The following is a 26,405-nucleotide window of genomic DNA, read 5'->3' as shown; positions in this document are numbered from 1 at the left end:
ATGCACCTTTTTTGGCCTTGCTCTGCTCTTTTGACATTGCTCTAGGGCAGAAGGATTATCATCTTTCATACCCAACTGGGCCTACCAAGGCATGGCAGCAAACACAGCCAACAAACACTAAGGGTATTTTCCTCAATCCCTAAGAAGGCCTAACAAGCTATTGGCAGATGGTACTTGAAGAGTGTTTTCCCTCTTGAATACACTCTAGTTTTGCTCATTCATAAAGTAAAGAAAATGAACACTCAAGGGATTGGTTTATTTTCCCCCAAGCTATCACTTGGTCAGCCTGAGCTCATGAATTTCAAAGTTCACGTCTTTCCATCATGCCTCACTATTTCAATAATGTCACAAGAATTAAGATAGATGCACATGGCATGTCTTGGCTCAGTCAGGAACAATTTAACTGGAAGATGAAAACTCTAAAACCCTGAAGAACGGGTTCTTCATTCCAGGGATGGTGGGTAGAATAATGGCAGAAGGAAAGGCAGGGAGATGGGGAAAATAGATGATTTATTTGGGGAAATGGGGGGAAAAAAGTCTGGCTGGAACAGAGTCTACTCTGGAAACAGCATTGGAATAGGCAGCATAGCTAGAATGAGTGTGGGGCATGTTTTGGGGAGGACTTGAATGCTAGGACAATAGCTGCTGTGAAAGGCTAACATGGGTAGCAATCGTATTCGAGTTGTAAGTGCCCTGTGTGTAATGTCATTGGACTTCTAACTCTGGGTCTACCTAGAATAAATGAAGAGCCTTAATTGTGCAGAAATCAAGATGATGACATAGACATAATTCATAATTTGCAGCCCCTCTTCATATACATCTGAAGGTCATTTTTAGAATGTGAAAAGCACTTGGGAGAGTTAAATTATTTTTCTCTCATGCCTCTAAAAATTCAAAGCAGATGTGTTTCTGTCTATTATCATAAAGATGCTGCTGACGAGGAACTGCCTAGAAATGGGTGAGATTTCAATGTTGACCTAAAATTGTTCCCTCCTGCAAGACGCTACTTGAAGCACCACAGCTGCAGTTTCTTTCCTTGGTTTATTGGGCTTCATCCTGAGTTTTTTCTTGTAACTCTGTCTCCTTGAGCTAGGCCATATTGTTACCCATCAAATTCTAAGACATTTAGTGCTCCTCCCCTCCTGCTTTCTGAATTTTGCACAGACTGATCCCTCTGCCTGAAATGTTCACCCTTACCTTTCTTTTCCATCCATTTCCTACTTGTCCTGCAGATTTGGTTAGAAAGTTCCTTCCCTAGGAAAGTCCTCTGTGGGAGCTGGACCTGGGCAAGCCTGTTAGACAACACTCATAACACTTTCATGGCAGTTTGTGTATGTAATTCCCCATCTCTGGCATCCTTGTGGGCCCTCATGTCCACCTGTTTCCATTTGATGTTTACCCTTCCTTCAGGTCACTTGAAGTATTACCTGCTACCTGCTGCCTCCCATCTCTACCTAAGCCCCACACTGACTGTGCTCACTGCTTCCTTTACTTTAAGTCACTTGTAATATACACTATAGTAGATGAAATAGTGGCACGCCATAGATATTCTTGTCTTAATTCCCAGAACCCTGGAATTTGTTACCTTGGACAGCAAAAAGGACTCTGCAAATGTGATTAAGTTAAGGATCTTGAGATAGATAATCCTGGATCATTTTATTAGTGCTAAACTAATCACCCACTGTGTTGAGAAAGAAATGAGGGAAGCAAGTGGTCACAGTCAGAGAAGGTGATAAGACAGCAGAAGCAGGGTTTGGAGACATGAGCTTTGAAGATGGACATGGGAACAATGAGTCAAAAAAATGCAGCTGGCCTCTGGAAGTTGGAAAAGGCAGAAAAAACCACTGAATTTTCCCTGAAACCTAATGAAGAAACCCAGGCATACTGACAATTTGATTTTATCTCAATGAGACTATGTTGCCCTTCGGACCTCTAGAAACTATAAGAGAATAATTCTGTTGTTTTAAGCCACCAAGTTTGTGGTAATTAGTTATACCAGGAAATCCTTGCTTCATTGTAATAGAACTTCTTTCCCCAACACAAAGCCAGGTCTTCTCAAAGAGAATGAGCTTGACTTACTCACCTTTCTATTCTCAGCTTGTGTCACAAAGCAAACACAGAGATAATCTTAAGTTTGAAAAAACAAAACTGTGTTATAAAAAGGATAATTTTTAAAATACTAAATAAATATATAAATGGATAAATCACTCAGTCTACCAAATTTCCTGGAATGGACTCTTTTGCTTAACTTTTAAACATATTTTGTTTTGAATGTTTTATGAAAACATGCTTCCAGAGAAGGGCATGTACCATTAGTGGACAGCTCAATGAATGTTCACAAAGTGACTATCCAGCTCCAGAAGCAGAACATTCTCATTGCCTTTAGAAACCCCCATATGTCTCCCTCTGCTCACTACCCACAGCCCAAGAGTTGCCACTCTAGCAGTTTCTACCACTATGTGCTTCTTTTTCAAATAATACATTCACATGACGAAGAATTCCAATAATCAAAAAACATATACAGTGAAAACTAAGTTCTGAACGTGTTCACTCCTGATTCTTCCCAGAGGCAACTGCTGTCAACAATGCATTGTGAGTCCATTGAGACATCTTTGGTGTATTTCAATATATATCTTTTGGCTTTTGAGTCACATTCTGCAGAAAGGTTGTTTTTGGATTAACTGTTACCTTTAATTTTTACGCTAAACTACCAAGCCAAAGATGGGCATTTTGGGAACCAACACACACAGCGCAATTCTTTTTTTTTTTTTTTTTTTTTTTTTTGAGACGGAGTCTTGCTCTGCCACCCAGGCTGGAGTGCAGTGGCCGGCTCTCAGCTCACTGCAAGCTCCGCCTCCCGGGTTCATGCCATTCTCCTGTCTCAGCCTCCCGAGTAGCTGGGACTACAGGCGCCCGCCTCGTCGCCCGGCTAGTTTTTTGTATTTTTTTTAGTAGAAACGGGGTTTCACCGTATTAGCCAGGATGGTCTCGATCTCCTGACCTCGTGATCCGCCCGTCTCGGCCTCCCAAAGTGCTGGGATTCACAGCGCAATTCTTAAGAAAAATTACCTCACTCTAGCAGCTAGGGTGCCCACATTGCTTTGCTTACTGGCCTCATGTCCATCTCTGGCCTGCTGCCCCCTGCCAGATTCACATGCTCCATGATACTAGAAAAGGAATTTTAACATGGCCATAAAGAAAGCAGCTTTGAAAGAAAGTATATTAGTAATAGGTCCTTAGTGGTGAATTGGCACTCCGCTGTCAAAAATCAGCCTTCTGTTTAAAGCCAAGAAAACACAGGCATGTGATTCACTGGTGGTGTCAGTATGTGCATTGGGTGTCAAATTCCAACTGCATGCTGGAGTTGTCTGCTTGCTGGAAAAGACCAGATGTAAGTGAGAGCCTCTTTGGGAGTGCAGTCATGCAAATGCTAACTCTAGACACATTTAAGGCAATGTGATTCTGATACACTCACCACCTGGGAAAAAATGAGTCTCTCTCTTCCTTTATGCTGGGACAATCCACATATCTTCCCATGACTCACTTTTGTGGAGGACAATAGGCACAACATGGAGTTTGGAGTCAGGAAATACAGGCGCACATCCTGCTGTATCACCTAAAACCTCTGTGGCTTTAGAAAGGTCACTTGGTCTTGGAATCTCATACTACATACAGAAAAAGGAAAATGATGATTTGCTCTCAGGTAGTCAGAAGATTAAGTGCAATAACATATGCAATATTACCTGGCACAAAAATAAGCGGTTGTGATTAGCCCCCACCACTTTTCCACTAGAAAATAAAAAACCAAAACTCACCTATTTCTACCAAAAGTCAGCTTTCCTCTTTCTACACACGTTATTATTATTACCCACAAGTATTCAGGAAACAAACACAAAACTTGGGATCATCTTCAATTCTTTATTTTCCTTGACTCCTAATTAATGAATCATCCAGTTCCCCCAGACCCTTCCCTATGATATTTTCTAACAATAGATTCCAGGCCAGGAGTGGTGGTTCATGCCTGTAATCCCAGCACTTCGGGAGGCTGAGGCAGGCGGATCACAAGGTAAAGAGTTCGAGACCAGCCTGGCCAATATGGTTAAACCCCGTCTGCACTGTAAATACAAAAAAAAAAAAAAAAAATTAGCTGGGCGTACTGACACAGGCCTGTAATACCAGCTACTTGGGAGGCTGAGGCAGGAGAATTGCTTGAACCCAGGAGGTGGAGCTTGCAGTGAGCTGAGATTGTACCCCTGCACTCCAGCCTGAGTAACAGAGCAAGACTTCACCTCAAAAAATAAAAAGAAAAGAAAAGATTCCTTGACTCCTGCCCCAACTCAAGTAGATCCTTCCTTCTATCTAGTCCAGCAGTTCTCAGCCACAGTCATCTTTACCCCCACCCCACTCCAAGAATATTTGTCAATGTCTGGAGACAACTTGTTTGTCACAACGGGGGAGCTTCTACTGGGGAGTGTAGGTGCTGCTAAATATCTTACAATGCAAATGGCAGCTACCCACATGATACGGTTTGCCTGTGTCCCCGCCCAAATCTCATCTTGAATTGTAGCTCCCACAAGTCCCACTTGTTGTGGGAGGGACCTGGTGGGAGGTAATTGACTCATGGGGGTGGGTCTTTTCCGTCGTATTCTCATGATAGTGAATAAGTCTCATGAGATCTGATGGTTTTATAAAGGGGAGTTTCCCTGCACAAGCTCTCTTCTCTAGTCTGCTGGCATGTGAGATGTGCCTTTCACCTTCCACCGTGATTGTGAGGCATCCTCAGTCATGTGGAACTGTTAGTCCATTAAACCTCTTTATTTTGTAAATTGCCCAGACTTGGGTATGTCTTTATCAGCAGCATAAAATTGGACTAATAGACCACAACAAAGCCTATGTGGCCCAAGGCAGTAGTGCCAAGGCTGAGAGATGCTTGTCTAGCTGAAGCCTTTTTGTGACCTAATGCTTTTCCACTCTTCTCTGCCAGAGTAATTTTCCTAAAATTTTCTCTGATAATCTAGAACTCACAAGGATCCCTTATTTTCTAGAAGATCAAGACCCAAAATATAAGCCTACTTTGTTTACCTGTAGAAAAAGAAAATTAATGTTAAAAATATTTAACCTTTTTGAGGAGTAAATATGTACCAGAAACTGTTCTAAGTATTTAACCTACCTTAACTCATTTTATCCTTGAAACAGCCCTATTAAAATTAAACTTAAGTGTTCTTTAAACTCTGATATTATGAGATGGCTTTCTTTAATCAAGCTTGGAATGTGGTAGACACTCAATAAAAACTTATTGAATACCAATAGCTAACAAAAAATTGACATGCTAAGATATATTGAGCTTATTACATAACAGGCACTAAGTATCTCATATATATTGCTTCATTTCATCATCAAAAACAAACATTTTCCCCAGTAACAGGGAGAAAATATGTTTAACTTGGTTATAGCCAGTCAGATTCTCATGTAGTTTAAAGCCCATGAGAAGACAGACACTAACATAAAATATCATTTTTTAAATCCCTAAGCTATTTCTTAAATCTACAATGGGAAACTTTCTGTGAGGCTAAGGAATCTAGACGTAAACATGTTTCAGCGTCTTTTATCCCTGTCCTGGCAGAAAATAAACATCTGAAGACCTGTAGGCATGGAACTTTGAAGGGTTTATCTCCTGCCCTCTGGTGTGCATTTGTCTTAAGAAAGTTTCCAATGAAATAGCCACGTCTTGCTCATTCTATCTGACTAGGATAATGTCATGAACATCACAGACTGGTGTCTGTGCTGCAGAATGTCCTGCTGTTCCTAGAATCTTCAGATCAGGACTATGTATTAAAGCAGGGGAAAGTTAATGTAGCCCTGAGCAGGACAGTTCAGAGCTGGGTTATTGTTCATTCCAGAGCAATGCAAACTTTGATCCTCTTTCTAGTAGAGATCTAAAAGAATGACTTGCTAAATTGATGTACACATGCAATGTACCTGCAAACATGTTAACCTGCTCTAGTAACATCCCACACATGGTCTAGCGTCTGTAATTGGGGCCACTCCTTGGACGAACTGGCAACAATTTGTGCATGAGAATCCATGTGGGTTTTGCAGGGTCTAGACTGAGACATTACGTTATAAAATAATGGAGACCACTATTGCCGCATACTTTAAGTGTTTAAGAGTGATATTAATTTCTGCCATTTCCCTTGCTATGCAATATTGTTTAGATTTACTCCTTTGGGCAAGGGGCATCCAGCTTCAGAGACTTTTACTTGGCCTTCCCCATTACAAAAGCCCTTACCTATTAAGCCAAGGAATCTGCAGAGTTGTGACAACCACCAAGGATGTTATAAAACATTCTCAAGGGCTTACCTCACAAAATACTACAGACTGGGGGATTTAAAAGACAGAAATTTGTTTTCTCGCAATAATGGAGGCCAGAAATACAAAATCAAGCTGTTGGCAGAGTTGGTTTCTCCCAAAGACCCTCTCCTTGACTTATAGATGGCCATCTTCTCCCTGCATCTTATCATGGCCTTCCCTCTGTGTGTGTCTATATCCTAATCTCCTCTTCTTATAGAGACATCAATCATATTGGATTTGGACCTATCTACATGACCTCATTTTACCCTAATTGCCTCTTTAAAAAGCCTATCTCCAAATAAGGTCATATTCTTGAGTCCTAGGGAGTTAGGACTTCAACATATAAATTTGAGGGAACACAATTAATCCTGTAACAAATGTTTATTCCAATGATACAATTGGGGACCAGGAAGAATGACTACCTGGCAAGTCCACGGAACAGTCAGTGGATGCAGAACACCGCAGGAGAGGCATGAGCTTGGGTAATGGAGCTCTCTGAAGCTGAGGCCATTTTTACAGGAACTGAAAGCTGACGGCTATCTGCAGCAGCACTTTCACAGCTGGAGCTCCATCCTGTCATCCTGAGAGAAGTTCTGTGTGACACATCATAGCATCCACCACATAATACTTAGGCCTGTTGATGGCATTCAAATGGATTAACCAATAGATTTGTTGACAATTTGCTTAAATGTTTATACATGTTTAATCTGATTAATTAAAAAATATACCATTCCTCCCCAAGTGACTAATGACAGTCATCACTCTAAGCCTTGGTGGTTTTGGACATTCCATTTTCAGCAACGAGGTAAAATTCAGTACGTAAAATAAAATAATAAATGAGGTATCAAAAATGTCTGCATTCTCATTTAGCTGTCATAGAATTCCCTTGCTACTTAAAGTCATTCACGAAGCAGCAGCAGTTGCATTCCCTTTGAGCTTACAGAAATGCAGAATCTCAGATCCCACCCAAGACCTACTGCATTGTTACAAGATCCACTCAGGTGGATTCCTATTCTCATCAAAGTTTGAGAAGCATTGCCATAGCTGACCTTGAGCAAGTAATTAACCTCTCTGAGCCTGATTTCATCTGTAAAAGAAGGCAATTATAACCAGAAGGCCCCTTAGATACCTTCAAGTTCTAAAATGCCGTGACAAATCTGAGCAGGGTTTGATCTTTAAAAGTAGCACTATGCCTCTCATAGAAAATGCATTGAACTTTCATCCCTCCTTATGCATGAACGTTCTGCTCCCTGCAAACTTGACTTCCATCTGTAATCGGCAATTAAAGTCATGGTTGAAGGGAAACTTCTGATAGCCTCAATGCAAAAGACATTCTTGTTAATATATCAGCTCTGCACCTTAAGGCTAAAGCACCCTAGAGGTGTTTCAGGGTGACGTGCGAATGTGCTAGATCAACACTTATTGGAGTTGCAGTAGTGATTTGGGTGAAGACGCAAAGACTATTACCGATTTTACCATTTAGTGACTTGACCCTCAACAAAGGACTAATGACTCCTGGTTACCCACTACAATTTATGGCAATGCTTCATTTAGAAGCAGCCGTCAGCAAGATAGTGATAGGAGACAAGGGGTAAAGATCTGAGATGAATGAAAGTTTGCTTTAAGGTTGAATACCAAATTATCACCCATTCTCTCTGCATGGATCATTTGAAGCCCTGGGCTCCCTTCTAAATTAAAAATTCCCACAGGATAAAAAATTCCAAATACTTGAATGATGATCTGCACATAGAGTTTGGTGCAAAAAATGCTAGTCAAAGCTTACCATCAAGAGATATGTTCACTTTTTGTAAAGATCACAAGTACAAAGTTGCAAGGCTGACAAAACTATACAGCAATAATTGCTTGAAAATAATGATATTATTCGTACTATTAATGTCAATAAAATAATTGTAACTAGCCTATATTGAACACCTTCTGAATGCCAGAAACTTTTAAAATGTACTTTATTAATTCTTACAACAAAATAAGAAGCATACCATTATAAAGCTCTTTAAGCAAATGAGGAAACTGAAACTTAGATTAAGAGGTGCTCCTAATGTGGTGTGTCTGGAATAAAAACCCAGATAATGTGATGCCAAATTTCTATTCTATGTATAGAATATGTGTGTGTGTGTGTGTGTGTGTGTGTGTGTGTCACAAGCATTCATGATAAATATGCATGATATAAGTTATCATTCCTATTTTATGGATGAGAGAAGGTCTCTTACCTGTATCCAGGTTCACCCAACTTTATAACTAGGCCACGTGAAGAGAGTTTGATCTATTCCAGACAGAAGCCTTTCCTCTGTCCATGGTACCCATCATCGCTCAGCAAACCAGCCTGTGCTAGATTTTTTTCCTATTTGTTGCAACTACAAACTAGTAGACAAAGTGATGCCTATCTTAAAATCCCCATCAAGTCTTAGCTCTAGGTGACTTGACAGAGACCGATGTAATATATAATAAAAATGATGTTTCAACTTAAGTTTAATATAAAAAGAAAGGACTCTCCATTTTCCAAGGAAATAAGCCTGTGTGGAACAATATTATTCTATTAAAGATTAATCAGAAGATTCGTGTTTCAAATAGATTCAATAGTTCAATCTGCAGAAATATTCCAGGCAGCTGCCAAATCCATGTTAAGATGAGGAGTATTGGCTGAGGGAAGTGTAGTGATGTGAGGCGCTCTGTGGGTGTCCATTAGTATCCCCTCAGTATTTATCATCCATTCACACTCCCTCATTGTCAGTTGCCAGAATCTAAGCTGTCTCCCTAGAAGGTCTGGTATTCTTTAGAAGACAAGATTTCCCTACCTGCATGCCAAGCAGGCCAGCAGTGCTGGGGTGTTATTACCACCACAACCCAACAGCTTTTAATCAATGCTTGGTTGGAGCTGATTGCTTAACGCCCCAGCGCTCCTTCGCCCCTTGGCAATATAACTCAGATTTGTTCTCCACTGCTTTTCAGAATTCCTCAGTGGAATAAGCTGTCCACAGTGCCGAAATGTGCATGATCAAACATTTCTTGATATAATGATATGTTCCTTGTTAGCTTCTTATTTTTTCTGTCCCTTACTTTCTTACTCCCCTAGCTTTTCCTGGGATCACCTTCTAAATAAATTTGCATTTGAAGCCTTAATTTAGGTTTCTCCCAGAAGCAAAACTCTGAGACAAGAGAGATGACTTTCTGAAGTTTACATTCATATAATAAGTTCAGTGTTTCCCTTATGCCCAGCACTAGAAAAAGTTGTAGGGATATTATTATAAACAAGACACGTCAGGGCCCCTTCTCTCATTATCACCTGTTTAGTGGACAAGACTCTGGGAACAGTCCAGTGAGCAAGACATTAAGAGAGTAAACGCAATTTTTCTAAAGGGGATAACCACAGTGACATAAAAGGTATTTGTGGACAGTGTTCCATTTATTTTGATATTTAAAGAGAAAGTCATGATGGGCAGAATGCTCTGAGCAAAAGGAATAGCAATCAGGATGGAAAACCAAATAACCGTGCAGTGCACTGGGGAAATAAGATCACTGTGGCTGCAGGGCAGAGAAAGTGGCAATGAAATGAGTTATGAGGATGGGGAGGTAGGCAGGGGCCAGATCTAGAAGGGACTTCTAATTACAAGTGTTTTGGAATTTGTCCTTAAACAATGAAAATTTGTTGTAATATTTAGAATAAGGCAGTAGAAAGACTAATCTAGCTAAAATGTGGAGACTTACTAGGCATAAAGAAAAGAATACTTCCTTGCCTTACTACCAAACAGAACTGCTCAGAATAGCTTAAAAATATATGTAAAAAATGCTCTGAAAACTGTAATATACTACATGATATGTAACTGTAAGAATATGTTAAACATGTTCTGTATATTCTGTTTAAGAAGGCAAAGTATGTAATGTATTTAAATCAATTTATATTTAAATGGCTAAGTTAAAAAAAAAAGCACTTCTCTTAATAGCAGAAAATTAACTTACACAGCATCACTTATCCCCTCACCAAAATGCCAGATTTTTTTTTAACAACTATTAGCAAGAGAAAGACTTTAAAAAAAAAAGAAAAGAAAAGAAAAGAATTGTGGCCAGAAGACCAATGAAGAGGTCTCAGACTTCTAGTCTGGGACTTTTACAAAGTACTTTGCTCCTTTTGGATGGCTATGTCACTGAGGGGTTGAGTTTAGCAACACATAATAGAAAATTTATATCATAGAAGCTTAAACAAGCTAGATGTTTATTTTTATTCTCTCACATAAGAAGTTACTGAGTAGGTGTTTTGTTGGCTATGGTTCATTGGCTTAAGGATGTTGAGAACAAAGTCCTTGTGTCTATCTTGGTAAGCACTCTCTGTATAGTCACAAGATGCTCAATTCCCAACAATCTCAACCTCTATGTCTGCATTCTAGACAAACAAATATGGAAAGAAAAGTGGTTAAAATATATTGACCAGTCAAGTCCACTTTTTAAGGGTCTTTTGTAAGAGTTTGCCTAGTGATTTCTGCTTACTCTGTTATCCCAAAGTGTGTCACATGGCCGTCTTTAACCACAGGGGAAAATGAGAAATGGAGTTTTTAGATGAGAACATTGCCAATGAGCAAACACAAGAAGCCTCCTCAATTAAAAAGAAAGGGAAAATGGATATGGAGGAAGCAATTAGTAGGCTCCACCCAATCTATGTACAATTAAAAAGATTAGATGAAACAACAAACCAACAAACTATAGCAAGAGAAATGCTCATAACAATGATAGCAATTCTAACACTGCCTCTGTTTGCAGAACATTTGTATTTTTTAAAGTACATTTTGTGAGTGCAATTCCCCTGCTTAATATACTTAATAAAATAGTGGAGCATAAAGATATTGATGTTCCACTAAGCAGAAATAACCCAAGAAAAGCTGAAAGCATGATGAATAGAAATGGCAGAGAAAACAACTTCTCACTGAAACTTGCATTGCTTTTTACCACAAATTCTTTTTTCTGGACTTTGCTTTACATGTGTAATCAGTTGTGCTTTCTGGAGAAGATGCATGGCAGAGTCATTCAGAGAAAGTAAAGTACTGCCAACTAGCGTTCAAATCCAGCCTGTTCATTCACTACTCATGAGAAAGGAACTTACCCTTTGAACCTCAGTTTCCCCCCTTGCACAATCTGGTAAACAGCACCTGCCTTACAGCCTTCAAAATGTTTCAAGACAATTCTTTTCTCTCTATCTTTCTCTCTCCCCTTTCTCTCTCACTCTCTGTATATATGTATATACATTTATATATGCATTTTAGTGTTTTTGTATTCTCCACTTTAGTGTGCTACCATTATTAATCAAAGGCCCTAAAAAGAATATTTGCATAACAAATTTGCAGAGAGGTAAGTGCTACATTTTGACTTAGCAGGGAAAGAAAAGGGTGGTTATGTAGCCTGATGCCAAAATGAGACAGCTTTGGGAGTGAAGTGAGGGGCTTTGCTCTATACTTCACCCACCATAGGCATTTTGGAGCATTTCCAGGTGTTAGAGAGAGTGCTTTCCCGGCTCCAGCAGCCTCCTTCAGCACAGAAGTACTGGATCAAGTAGAAAGAGGAGTAAAGAGAATGGGAAAGTTTTTAGGAAGGACTCCAATTTTTGTTTTCCTAAGAATGGTATGTTTGAGGTGTGACCAAAGTCTTCATTACCTAAAATAGTCTCTTTCCCCTGAAAGAAGCTTGGGGAAATGTGGTTGCCACAGAGACTCACAGCTTGAGAGGAGAAAATCCCCAGGGCCTGTGGGATCAGCCTGTGAGCCAGCCCATATGCACATCTTTAAACTTCACGCAGCAAGTCCTTCTTTGAGTGACTGCGATCTTCCATCCTCTATCACACGCCTGCAGATCATGGAACAAAATTGACTGAACTCTGCCTCTTGCTGAGCTCAGTTAAGCTGCTCAGAATTGCCAGGAGGAAACAGGAAAGGCCACTCACATGTATCTCAGTGTGGTTGACACCTGGCCCATAATTCCAGTGGAATCCAGCCATCATTTACCAAACATGGACTTCACGCCAGGTTCTAGGCTTCACTCTGGAGGCCATGAATGATAAAGCATAGGTTCTTTCTCAAGGAGTCCCGAGTCAAATTAGAGAGGGCCACTTATGCGGGAGGCAAGGGTCAGGCTATCCACCTTTCTGAGAATCTTGGGAAGTTTCTCAATGGAAGCACTTTTGTTTTGTTATCTTGAGTTGAGCAAGAAACAGCAACATGAACTATCAGGCAGAGAGTCAGCAAGCTCAAAGGGACAGAGCAGGGACAGAGCTTGGGATGGCCTGGAGGCTGGAAGCAGCTTGACTAGAAGGCCATTTTTTGAAAAGTATGCTGGGTCTCATTAGGAATGCAGGGCTAAAGCATGTGATCATTTATCCTACAGCCAACAGGAAGTTCATAAAGGATTTATTCAGATACTCATTTAAGTTGATAGTTTAGCAGCGTCGAGAAGGACTTGGAGTAGAGCCACACTGGAGAGGGGAAGATGGGCTAACAAGCCCATGTGAGAGTCTGAGGGAAAGGCAATGGAGGTGGGCCCTCTCCTGGGCAGCAGGGAAAGAATCATGTGAGAGGACAGAGCTCTTATACAATGTGCACACACGGCCACCATGCAAAATAATGTTCACGACAATTCAATTTCAACTTTAGCGATAGGAAGATGAGGTATGGCTTATCCTAGGGCCAACCTCTGGCCTTCTTGATACAATCCCAATTTGTTCATCCAGGGCAGTCTGTGGACTCAAGGTTTGCAAATGAAGCATGCCTTAATGGCAAAAATCACAACTTGTCCCCGGAATTTCTGCCACATTGATGAATATCTTGAATGCTGTTAAAAAGACATCTTGCCAACGTGGGCGGATCACAAGGTCAAGAGATCGAGACCATCCTGGCCAACATGGTGAAACTCCACCTCTACTAAAAGTACAAAACTTGGCTGGGCGTGGTTGCGCGCTCCTGTGGTCCCAGCTACTCGGGAGGCTGAGGCAGGAGAATTGCTTGAACCCAGGAGGTGGAGGTTGCAGTGAGCCGAGATCGCACCACTGCACTGCAGCCTGGCGACAGAGCAAGACTTCATCTCAAAAAAAAAAAAAAAAAAAATCTTTGAAACACATGGAGAGGAATTTTAGGGATACAGCTGGGGCCATGCATTTAACCTATCTTCATCTTTGAAAACGTCAAACACAAGTTTTGAGAATAAGTCTCCAGAATTGAAATGTTTTGCTCAGTCAGTCCCTTTCTAAGTCATTACGGGAGTGACTTCTTGCACGGTCAACTGCAGTCTGAAGCAGATGTGTTTAGAATATATTAATGATATTTGCTGGAAAATGTAACCATTTCCTGACATTTGTATTCATTTCTTTGAGCTTTTGGCTTATTTCTGGATATTAATTTAAATCTCTTCCGAATTTTAATTAGTGGTAGGATTTAATAGTGTTGAGTCTTTTTGCTTTTTTTTTTTTCTAAGAATGAATGTTAACTTTACCAATCCAGGATTTGAAGTATCCGTATTTATTCCAGGACTTAACAATGAGTGGGGATTAATATTTGGATAGGGAATATATAAGTGCATCCACTGTGCCTCTGGAAATTAATTTAAAATATTTTAAGATTTTTAAATGGTTTATTTAGTTAAATCATCCCAAAGTAATGAACTGGTGTAAGCCAAGCTTTACTACAAGTCTTAGGTATTTGAGTGTTTTCTAGTGTCTGAGTTGATCCCACCTCAGTATTCAATAACATTAATATTCATTTTTCCTTGTCTCATCTCTCGTTTTGCAGTCCTACTGCAAAATGTAGGGGCTGAACCTGTTCACCCATTGCATGTTCAGCTGCAGCACTGCTCAATTCCTTTTGTCTTTTTTCAGACATCTTGCTGGTCCATGCCCATTTGTGTATTTTTTAAGCATAATTCTATTTATAATTGGCAAATAATAATTGTATATATTTATAGGATTCAGTGTAATGTTCAATACATGTATACGTTATGGAATGATGAAATCAGACTAATAAATCCACGCCTATTTGCTTTTGCACCTCCAGTTGCCTCTGCTTGAACCCTCTCTCCAGACCTGTATACACTTCACAAATTCCTGCATATTATTAATAGTCAAAACTTAACTGAGACATCCCTTTTAGAGTACAGTCTTCAATTCATCTTCTAAACAGAACGTATACATTCTTCTTTTTATCATTTCTATCCTTTGAACAACTATATTTGTATTCATAAAAGGGTATTGCACTTGTGTTTAAATGTCTGTCACCTTTATGCCCCCCGCAAGGCTTAGTGTAGGGCTTCAAAAATAGCAGTGATTAAAACATCTGAACTCAACTTCCTGAGTTCTTTCAGTGATATAATTGAATTTTTAAAAGTTGGCTTTTTTTTCTAACCTGCCAAGTAGATTAAACTTTCAATTTGTCAACAGTATGGGTTGAGTTCAGTTATATGTTGGAAATTTACTTAGTGCTGTTATTAAATGCCAACTGAAAGAAATTGCAGAGAAATCTATTGATTCTACAGCTTAGAAATTAAGATTTTCTATTTTAAGGAACACCACTGATATCAAGAATTGAGATGAAATATGAGCAATATGGTCTGATTAAACTCTATGAGTAATGCATCAGAATTTCCTCTGCGCTAGGAGTTTTCCTACTTTCTTCTGTGAAAGAACCAAAAGTGAGAACTTTAATGAGGGGCAGAACCCTACTGTTTGCTTTCTGCTTTGGTTTCTGATTGTCTCAGGACCAACCTGAGATGCACAGAAAGGATGAAGTTCATGTTAGAGGCATGTAATACAATCCAGATTGAGAAATTATAGTCCAAATGAACTTTTATTATTTTAAGCTCAGAAATGTAATAAACACACCTAAAGCTTCCTTTAACAGCAAAATTCTTCAGCAAACTCTCATATTTTTTTTGAAACCTAGGATTTTATAAAACATGCTGCCAACAAACGATTCTCTAGACTCGGAAACATCTGTCTAACTTTCCCCATTCTCTATGTTGTCATTATTACTCACTTACAGCATAACGGGCAAACACACACAGAGTTTGGCTCTCCATGCATGGGTTTGAATTCCAGCTCTGTGAGCCTGGTGGCCACTGGCCAGCAGCTCACCACTATCCCTGTGGTTTCCTCCTGTGGGGATATGGCATCACATGGGAGCCCACCTCATGCGATTGAGATAGGGGAGATTGCTCCTCCTTCAGACAACTTTCCCTCTCCCTCTCTAACTGCAAAGGGAATAAAAGTAAACGTGCATGTTTAAGCTCCCCTTCTAAAGAATGCCATATTCTGATTTATCTTTTAATCTGCCGTGAATTGAGAAATCACAAATCACCAAGTTTGAATTAGCTAGAAATACGAATCAATGGAGTTAATGAAAACAAAGAAAGAAAACTCCAGGAATGTATTTAAAAGTCTACCCTCAGGACAAATCCAGAGGTGTCTGTAGAGTAGTGAGGAGGCCACACTTAACAGCTGTCATCCTATGTAGATCAAACGTTCATTCAGCAATTGTCACTTTGCCTGCTGAGTCATGATCAGTGGACTGAATTCTGCCGATTCAAAGGTGAATTAAGATAGAGAAACCCTCTCTGCGATTCAAGAACTAATCATGTAACATCGGGGAAAGGAAAGCAAACAGTACCTAGTTTGGGAATCTACATTCCCAATGCTGTAATAAAGCAGATAATAAAGCAGATTCCCAGGTGTGGCAAGGAGAAAGACAGAAGTCAGGGGTTTTGTGTCTCTTGACCCTGTTAAAGGACACTGGGCTACAGTTATCAGAGAAGGCTTTGCTGAACAGCAAGTGAGGAGGGGCTGTCTGAGACAGAATGGACCATGATCTGAAGGCTACATGAAGTGAACAGCAGGTTCTAGGCTAAGGAGGAGGAAAATAACTGCATAATCAGATTTCTGTTTTGAAAATTTGTCCTTCATTAAACCACCCTCTTGGTTTATAAGATCTTCAGTGTCTACATAGTTGCATTGCAGTTTACCAAAACTTTATTATATAGTAAGTTGTCATTATCTAAAAATATCATAAGAGATCATGAATATAGTGACAGGATTCACTCTTTGAAGTTAATACAGTCCAGCTTCACTTAGCAAGAATGCTTGGGGAAGAGGACCTTTGCTTTAGTGAGGAAGGGAGGTGTCAGTGAGTTGTAGGAAACACATATCTGCTGGTAACAGAAACTAAAAAATCCAATTGCCTCTAGATTAGTAGGAGAAAAGTTATCAAATCTATTTTTTCCCAATTTTCTGTGGTTTAAAAAAAATTTCTGGGATGAATTTCCTTATCATGAACTATTGTTTTGCATGCCTTCATTTATCTGCTTCTGAATGGAAGAAAAAATGTTTTACTGAGTACCTACTATGTACCAAGCACAGAGGTAGGCTTTTTCTCACGCTTTATTCATTTAATGTTCACAAAATTACTAAGAGGTAGATGCTATCGTTACACTATAGACAATAAGATGGTAATTCAGAGGTGGTTTCCTTGCCAAAGCTCAGTCTTGGTTTTCAATCATCATTCCTTTCAGGACTGCCATGTTTGGCCAAATGGGTTGTGTATGGTACCCTCTGGGGTTGTGCAGGGTGATAACATGATTACACCCCTACGTGGCCCCAAAAGCCAGTGTGAAGTGCCGCCTAGTCCACTATCCCAAGAGTCATCTTCAAATCACCAGTTCTCAGTTGTATTTGTATTTATGGCAGTGAGGTCTTGGAGAAAGGGCTCCATACACTGGGCACTCAATAAATTTACAGTTGTGACTGACTGTGGATATTCATTTTGTTCTCAGAAAAATCAATCTGTGGAGGAAAGCAAAGTGTAACCGTTGTTTCGAGGCTTTCGTTAGTAGGATCCAATTAAATGGGTTTTCAGATTACAGTCCTATTTCATTTTCCTTACCCACAATCCTTAGCCCTCCAGAGTTCAGCAAACAACACAGAAAAAGACAAAGATCCCAGAACTTCCAGAATACCTCTCTGAAAGTTCTTGTTCTGAAGCGTTGGCAAATTATCTTTGGGGCTGACTTATGGTTCCCTTTTCTCCTTTACACAGTTTTTCCTAACTTGGAACCTTTTTGCTCTTAATTTCGATAGAACTGTAACGTGACTGATAATGGGTTGACCAGCCCATGGCACAGGCAAAGCGGCAAATGAGGTCTCATGGGGGCCAATGCAGGAAGCAGGCAGTGAAGGCAGAGAGAGAAGAGCAAAAAGAAGAACTGGAAAGAAATTTAAAAACCTAACAGTTGGCCGTCTTTCATGTAAGGGCAGACATCCGTCCAGATTTCGAACAATGTAACTCTAGGGGAGGAGTTCCCAACCAACCTGTGCTGGTGCCATTTGGTTGAATCATAGTGGAACACATTGGTTTACCTGTGTCTCGGATGCTTTTCTGCTTCAGTAATAAAGTTCAGTTATTGTGAAAGAGAGCCTAAGATCCATAAAGCCTAAAAATTTTATTAAACTGATTATGACTTTTTATTTCAAACATAGGCCGTTTTCCAGAATAATCCATGTTACAAGGACTTTTTTTTCACATTCATCAGATTAAAGTCACTTCTGAGGGTCACTGCTGGGCTATAGCTCTCTGGAGCAGCTGTAGGGTCATCTTGTCACCATGGTGCTACTAGTATGTTACCCTGACCTTCACCTACTGAGCAAAGATTCTCCAACATGCAAAGTTGTTAAAAGTATATTGATGCTTCCAAAAGTAACTTTCCTTTAAAGGAACTTTTGCTTAAGTGATACTAATGGGTTTTTCCACCTGGAATATTCTCTCAGATATCTGTACGGTGTAGAGTTTTATTTTGTTCAGACCTCTGCTCAAATGTTATTGCCTCAAAGAACCCTCCTCTGACCAGCAGACCTAAGTAGGCATACTCTTTGTCTCCCTAACAACCCTACTATATATTTTCAAAACACTTAGCACTAACTCCCATTGGATGCTTGAAACATTGGCTTATTATTGGCTCTCTTTCATTAAAATACATCATCTATGGGGTTAGACACTGCTTACAGTTTTACTTCTATATCCACACTCCTGATAAACATGTCTGGTTTGCTTAGTAAGTCTTGTTGAGTGAATAAACAAAGGAAGTCAAGCAATGGTGCTGAACAGATAACATAATACCTCCCATTAATGGGTTAGATCAGGAGCCTCAGAAAGGAAAAGAAAAAAGATAACAAAGAAAAAATAATCTTCTCACTAGAATCTGAACTATTTAACTCTAAGTTGCGCCAAGAACTCTAACAGAATTGTCAAATAAAACGTTTCTTCAATTCTCTGGTGAGGCTACGAGACATAGTAGCGTGTGCCTGGAGTAATACGGGTCTAAATTCAAATTACAGGCCTATTTCTTAATATTTTCCTTTTCATATAAAAATTATCTATCTATATCTATATCTACATACACACACACACGTATATATATATTAAAAATGTGGTTAAGATTAGGTGCCACCAAAGGTTCTTGAGGGTATTAACAAAGATGATATGTGCAAAGTCCCTAAATGAAAGTCCAGCCCTCAAGGTGTTTGACTGGTGGTTGGGTTTTGCTTCCTCTTCTAGCAGGACAGCTGCCCGTTGGAGAAGTGAGATACAGCCGCTCACACTTGCATCGCCATCCTGTTCTAAGGCCTCAGGTCCTCACTTTTCATTTTGAAAGTAAAAATGCAAACCAAGAGTAGTCCCTCAGATGAAAGTTCCTTGGGTCACCATCCCCTTTGTTGGGATGGGGGAGACTGACTCACCTCCCAGGCAATTCTGAGAAGTCTTTGGAAAAGGGCTGCAATTTGTTTACCATTTCCGACAGTCCTATTGGTTGCCATAGCTTGACTTTAGGCAGCCCTCCTACCAGCTGCCTCATTAAAATAAAGCCCTCTTTATGCCTTCAGTGGCCAGTGGCCTCGCATGTGAAAAGAGCTGCTAGCCACTCCCTGGATTCTACCAGTGCTTGCAGCCAAAGGTTTGGGCCTCCCCATCAAGGGTGGGTACACATTCCCCATCCTCAACCTGCTGCCAAATAGCTGCAATGACTCTAGAAGCTTTTGGAAAAATATCCTTCAGCATAAAAGGCGAATTTTATACTCTAATCAAAATAACTGCCAAGTTAAAAAACATTCTATGAAAAGGGTGCTCTGGGAGAAGAAATGAAAAGCAAAGGAATGTTCTCACCCAGACACTACCTCACTGTGGTAGGAAAAACAGAATAAAATAAAATAAATTGAAAGATTTGCATTATTCCTTTCAAGAGAAAGTGTCCAGTTCAACAAAGAGCCTTTCTGAAATGTTAAGGACTTGTAATTATGACTAATAAGCTTGGCCTCACACTAACTTCCAGCCCTAAGATTTATAACCTCCAGCTGCTAGGAGGATTTTAGTTCTTCAGTAGGATCCTTCCAGCTAATGTAGTTGATTTTGTGTGTCTACAATGTTGAAGAAATGGGGAATTTCTAGTCTGTTAACTAATTCAAGTCAGTAGTAACAAATACAACCAGACATGGTTTCAAAGCTTGTGTCCATGACTTTATGGCTGTGTAATATTGGACAAGATCTCAGCCTCTCTGTGTTCAGTGCTGTCATTTGTAAAATATGCAAAATATTGCCTAACTTTTATGGTTGTTTGGAAGGAGCAAGAGGTTCTTTTCAAGGTGCCTAGGACACTACAGCTGGGAGTAATTGCATCTTATTTCTTGACCTCTGTACACCACACTTTCAGACAAATGTAGAAAAGGTCTCAGGACCATAACTTGAAAACCTTGACTGAAGTGATGTAAATCCAGATACTCAATGTGTAGAAGACTTAAAGGGATATGAAAACATTTTCCTGTAAGTAAACAGACTTCTACAGTGACATGAAGGAGTCAGAAAGAAAGGATGAGCAATAGTAAGGAGACATTTCAGTTTAGATTTAGGCCAATATGAAATACTAATTAAAAGTAGCCTGTGAAGTCAAATATGACTCAAGTTCTTTTATGAGCTATGTGACTTTCAATTTATTTTTTACTTCCTGTGCCTCAGTTTTGTTTGTGTAAAATGGAGCCCACCATAACCTCAAAACCAATTCATGACATAGATATTAAATACTTAGTGATATAAAGCACTTTGTGCCTAGGTCATAATAAACACAACAAAATACAATGTATTATAAAAATATAATGTAATATATACTTTAATATATTTATAAAATATATTTTATATTTATGCTATTATCATCGTAACAATACAATGATAATAGCAGCTCTTAAGCTTTCTAACATGCAAACAAACTCATCCAGAGAAAGAATAGTGATGATTTCTGTATTTGGTGTGAGCCTAACAGAGATAAAACATTTTTCAGAAGAGGATTCAAGCAACTGAAGATCATTGTCCTAGAAGATGCTCAAAATTCATTCAGATCTTAGGAGTCTAGGATTCTAATACTGCCACTGTTTTCAACTCAATTTATGCAGGGTTTTGAAATAACAGTTTTATTGAGGTACGATTTGTAGGTCAGAAAATTTACTGTGTTAAAGTGTACAATCCAGTGATTTTTAGTATACTCAGAGTCGTGCAACAATTATGACTATTTTATTTTAAGACATTTCATTACTCCTTAAAAAATCCTGTACCAATTAGCAGTTACTCCCTATTCCCTTAACTACTTCTTCCAAACAACCTCCAATCTACCTCTTGATTCTATAGATTTGCCTGTTACAGACATTTCATGGAAATGGACTCATGTGATATGTGATATTTTGTGACTGGCTTCTTTCACTTTACATGTTTTCAAGGTTTATTCATGTTGTAACACGCATAGGTACCTCATTCACTTTTACGACTTTATAACATCGCCTAGTATGGATATATCACATTTTGTTTGTCTGTTCATTAACTGATGAACATTTGGGTTGTTTCCACTTTTGGCTAATGCAAATAATGCTGCTATGAACATTTATGTCCAAGTGTTTTATATCCAGAAATGGAATCTGTAGGTGATAACTCTGCTTAACATTTTCTCCACATCCTTGTTTATACTTGTCTTTTTTATTTTAACCATCCTAATGTGTGTGAAGTGGTAACTCACTGTGATTTTGATATACATCTCCCTAATGAATAATGACATTTGAGCATTACTTTTGTGTGTTTATTGGTCAGTTGTATATCTTCCTTGGAGAAATACTTAATATTTATTTGGAGAAATGTCTATTTAGATTATTTGCTCATCTTTTTGATTGGGTTACTTGCCTTTTCATTGTTGGGTTAAAATATTTTTATGTAATACAAATTCCTTACTAGGTAATTTACAAACAGGTATTTTTTCATTTTGTAGTTTGCCTCTTCACATTCTTGCCAGTGCCCTTTGAAGAATAATTTTTTAATTTTGTGATAAATGTAGAGGTTTATTTTTGCATCCTTGATTCTATTCCATTATTCTGTTTCCATTCTTATGCCGGCACCACACTATCTTGATTACAATAGAATTATAGTAAGTTTTTAAATCAAAACATGTGAGTTATCGAACTTTGTTTGTCCCTAGAATTTTTTCTTCCAATCTGGGCTTCTTGATTTTCCATATAGATTTTATAATCAGCTTAATTTCTTCAAAAGAAATTACCTGAGATTTTGATAGAGATTTTATTGAATCTGTAGATCAATTTTGGGAGTATTGCCACCTTAGCAATATTAAGTCTTCTGAGGCATGAACATAAAATAGTTTTCCCTTTATTAAAGATTTTTCTTTAATTTACCTAAATTAAAGAATCTTCTTTAACTACTTTCAGTAAAGTTTTATAGTTTCATGTGTAAGTATTGCACTTCTTTTGCTAAATTAATTTCTTAGTATTTTAATCTTTTTTAATGCTATGGTAAATGGAATTGTTTTATTAGTTTACTTTTCATATTGTTTATTGCTAGTATAGAGAAATGTAATTGATTTTATATCTTGATCTTGTATCAGTTTAAGCTAACAGTAGGCACACCAGCCACACATGCACAAAGATTAACAGAAACTCAATTTACTTGTGAACAGGTAAATTCTCAAGTAAAAGATGCTTATTTTTTCTTTTAACTCTTAAAAGTGTTGGTTAGAACTACATTTTCAACCTACCTTAATGTTGTCTTTGTCATTGAAAGACATTGTCAGATAAGACAGAAATCAGAATAATGGGTAGGAGCAGACAGATGAGAGCAGGTGGCATAAACCATGGTCCTGGAGGCCAGAACATGCTTTGCTTTTCATGGCCCTGACAGTTACCTTACAGTTTTATGCCATCTTCATATTATTCTTGCAATTAGAGAACATTAAAGACAGAAACAATTGAATTAATCAACAACATGCTAGAACAATAAGGCAACAAATCCTGTCTTAGTCGATGTGCTGTTTTCAGAAGTTTTTTTTCTAGGTTATAGCAAAACCTAACGAAATAAACAATTTTGGTTCAATCTGTGCTTCTTGTTTTACGCAGTTTTGGTATATTCTCCCCAAACCACTTCTGCTCTTATTCCCTGGGGACCCTATTTCATTTTCAATCTTAATGCCATTCTCAATTTCAAAATCGTTCGTGCGGCACACAGAAATAGAAATGCAGGCTACCTAAGTCAACCGAAAAAGCAACTATCCAGTACATCCCCCATCCATAAATGACCGCTGTGACACTATCATGCTTTGCACACACCTCCCTTTCAGCCCTCTTCACACTCTGTTACAGCCATTCATTCACATATTTGTCCCCACAAACTCGTATGGAAAAGATCCATGTCAGTTTCATCACTGCATCTCCAGAGCACAGAGCACAATGGCTAGCCCTTAGTGCATGCTTAGAAAATGTTTTCCAACTGAGTATGTAAAGGGAATTTCTTTTGAAACGCTCCTTTACCTTTTTTAAGTCCCAAAACAGCTTTACAAACATAATTGCTTTGGTATAATTTTTCTAAGCATTTCTTCTGACGTTTCTTTTGGGAAATAATTTTACCAAAAGTCAATAGAGTTATTACCTGCTGTGTGGAAGACTCTGCCAGATGTTATGGCACATAGAACAGAGCTTTTGATCTAGCTGGTGACACAATGTATGTACGTGATAAAAATCAGTGCAAACGTTGACCAAGCACTTATGTGCCAGGGATGGTGCTTTGATGAATGTAACTCATTTAAGTTGTGCAGTAAATGAATGCACCGGGCTCTAATCCTATTCTCTCTGACAGGTGAAGGAACGGCAGGTGAGTTATATCACTTGCACAAGGTCACTCAACTTATAAATGGCTAAGCCAAGATTTGATCCCAGGCAATCTGACCCCAGGACATATTTACATAACCAACAACCTACTTTGCACATACAAAGTCACAGATGGTAATTGACAAGTAAATTTTTTTATTTCTCCAGAAATGTAGGGGGACAGATGATCACTATAGACCAGGATGTTCACTGAAGGATTCAAAGAGATGATAGATTTCAGTAAGCTGAAAAAAAGCTGAGGCAAATTTAAACACAGTAACAAGGAACTCTAGACAAGGGGAAACTGTGAACAGCACTAGAGAGCTTGGTGGAGGGTCCAGTCATTCTGAGGTAATGGTTAATACTACCCAATGTACTATTCTGGGCAATGAAGATAAAATAAGACAAACTGCATGTTCTCATGGACCTTACATAACAAACAAAAAAAAACAAAGACAGACTTATCTAGTGGAGAGATGTGCTATGAAAAAAGTAATAAAGCAGCATAAGGAAACTGAAAGGGACAAAGGAAGTGTTGCTATGTAATAAAGTGCACACAGAAAACAGCCTGTCTGTGAAGGTGACATTCCACCTGCCACCCATCGTAGGAGAAAAGCAGGGAGACATAAAAACCTGTGGATTAGGTATTTCCAGGGAGAAGAAACAGAATATCCAAAGGCCGTGAGGTAGAGCATTCTTATTGAGTGTGAAGAAAGTGAGGGAACGAATATGGTTGGAGTGCAGCCAGTGAAGAGGAGAGAGGTGGGAGGTGATATCCACAGGAGCTGGGGCCAGGATCTGTAGAGTCACATAAATCACTGCAATCGCTTTGAATTTTTCTCTGCTGAAGAATTTCCATCAGCTTCCCATCTGACACACAGGAGCAATACATGAGTCTTCCATTTCAGAAAGATGACTCTGGCCAAATGCTCCTAGAATGAAGGAGTACATGAGCAGGTAACCAAGGACGCTTGAGGAGTCATATTCTTGGCCGGCTCATGTAGAGAATGTTCGTGTAGAGAAGCAACAGAAATTGAAGCTGAAGACAGTTCATTGAGAGTCGTCTTGGTTGCCGTGCTGGCAGGCTTAGACTTAGACTCTGTGGCAACCAGAGGGTTTGCGGAGGACACTCCATCACTATATCAAATACATGATACAATGCTCCTATTTCCTGTTTCAAAAGTCTTCCTGTTCTATAAATATCATAGGACTGATAATATTCAGAAATGTTTAAGAAGTATATTTGACTAGATGAGATACAGGAAACCAATGAAACACAAAACTATCGGAGCAGCACTGTCACTGATCCTTAGCAGGTAAGATAAATTCCAATTTTATTTCAATAAAATATGCTCAGACATCTTCTGAGCATTTACCATATGTTAGACACTTGGATACAAACTTTCTTTGGATTAGGTCATTGATTATTTTTAGAACTTAAGCAATTAGGTGCATCTTGATTCACAGTTTTGAAATCCGAGACCAGGAGAGGTTGGGCAACTTAGCCGTGGTTATAGTTAAAAAGAGGTGAGGCTTGGGAGTGGGTGTGCTAATATTGTGCATTTCTTTTTCAATATTACCATACTCCCGTATAAATATTTACAGTCCATTTACTTCACCCAGGTTTATGAACAATTTCTAGCAACTCCTAAGAATTTGTCTATAAGGGGTAAACTGATACCTCTGTAATACCTAAACTGGAAACCTGTGTTTAGAGTTTGGGAGAGAAAGAGGAGGAATAGTGGATCAATTAAGAGACCAGAAGAGGAGAAGACCTAGAAGAATGTGAGTCCTGCATGCCTCGTTGGTGATATTGGACCACAAAATAATAATTTGTCATAAAGCAAAACTTATAGATCTCAAGAAAAAAAATTAAAATTTGCAGTTTTCTTCACAGGATCTTAAAACATTCTAATAATCACTAAGAATATTTGGTGAAGATTTAGTTCCCAACAAAGGTAACTAAAAATGACTTGTCCACAGTCCCACACATGGTGAAGCTTAAGCTGTACTAACCTCATATACTCCTCTCCTATTTGGAGATTTATTTACTTTTTTACTTTTTATTATTTTTCCAACTCCGAATTCCATATCTGATTAGGAGGGCAGCCACCATGACAGAAAGCACCCAATTTTGCGTCTTAGCCCTCCAACCAAAACCATATTTTACTCCTAAAGAAAACAGGATTTCTTTTAGGCTTAGGTTGCTGCGTTCACCTCTGCAAGGCTGGAGAGTTTTTCCATCAAATAAGCCTAAATCTACTTTCACCTTAGAAATCAGAAATAAATGTGATGCATTCTTCACATTAAACATACAGCATATAAGCCACAGACAGAGTGTCAGGGAATTTCTTCTTGATCACATATTGTATTCATCAGTTGGAATTCATTTAGCAGAAAAGACCCCTTCTGTCCCCATGAGCCACCACTTCTAGCCCTGCTATGGCTAAAGGCGATTCCTGTTGACACAATTCATTTCTGTTTTCTTATCTGTATAGTAGATAGACTCCTACCACGTAAACGCCTCACACATGTTATGTCAGGTATAACTGGCAAAAACATTGTTTTCTTATACTAGTTTGAAAGGAAACTAGATCAGCTGTAGACAGCTTTGAAAAATTGAGTGCTCATTAAATTCAACAGCAGCAACAAAAATTTGGTTGTCCATCTCTTCAGGAAGGGAGTAGAGCGGGAAACCAGCTAATTCAATATGAATATGATAGAACACTGCTTAGGACTTTCCAAAGAATTGAATGGGAAGGTCATGAAGAATGAAAAAGCCATGAGACAAGACAGCAACCTGGGCCTAGCATCCTCACATCCCTCCTCTTAGCATTGTCTC

The 26,405-nt window shown here is 39.0% G+C and overlaps 1 long non-coding RNA gene across 4 annotated transcripts in view; it reads right to left on the bottom strand.

Moving 5' to 3' along the window:
• Positions 1-26,405, bottom strand: part of LOC117085143 — a 49,397-nt gene that overhangs the window by 20,572 nt on the left and 2,420 nt on the right. Inside the window, exons 3-4 of one of the 4 annotated variants that reach the window (XR_004437809.1) lie at positions 6,774-6,985; positions 3,476-3,665 (exon numbers count right to left, since the gene is read on the bottom strand). This is a non-coding gene — a long non-coding RNA (uncharacterized LOC117085143). Of the gene's footprint in view, positions 1-3,475; positions 3,666-6,773; positions 6,986-16,753; positions 17,171-23,705; positions 24,496-26,405 lie in introns of those variants that run through there. The other 3 variants (XR_004437812.1, XR_004437811.1, XR_004437810.1) reach the window with 3 other exon arrangements.

Source organism: Trachypithecus francoisi, unplaced genomic scaffold (genome assembly GCF_009764315.1).
Source record: "Trachypithecus francoisi isolate TF-2019V2 unplaced genomic scaffold, Tfra_2.0 Lachesis_group1, whole genome shotgun sequence".
NCBI classification, from domain to species: Eukaryota; Metazoa; Chordata; class Mammalia; order Primates; family Cercopithecidae; genus Trachypithecus; species Trachypithecus francoisi.
Note: the sequence above shows the minus strand (reverse complement) of the source record. Positions and strands in the feature narration are given on the sequence as shown.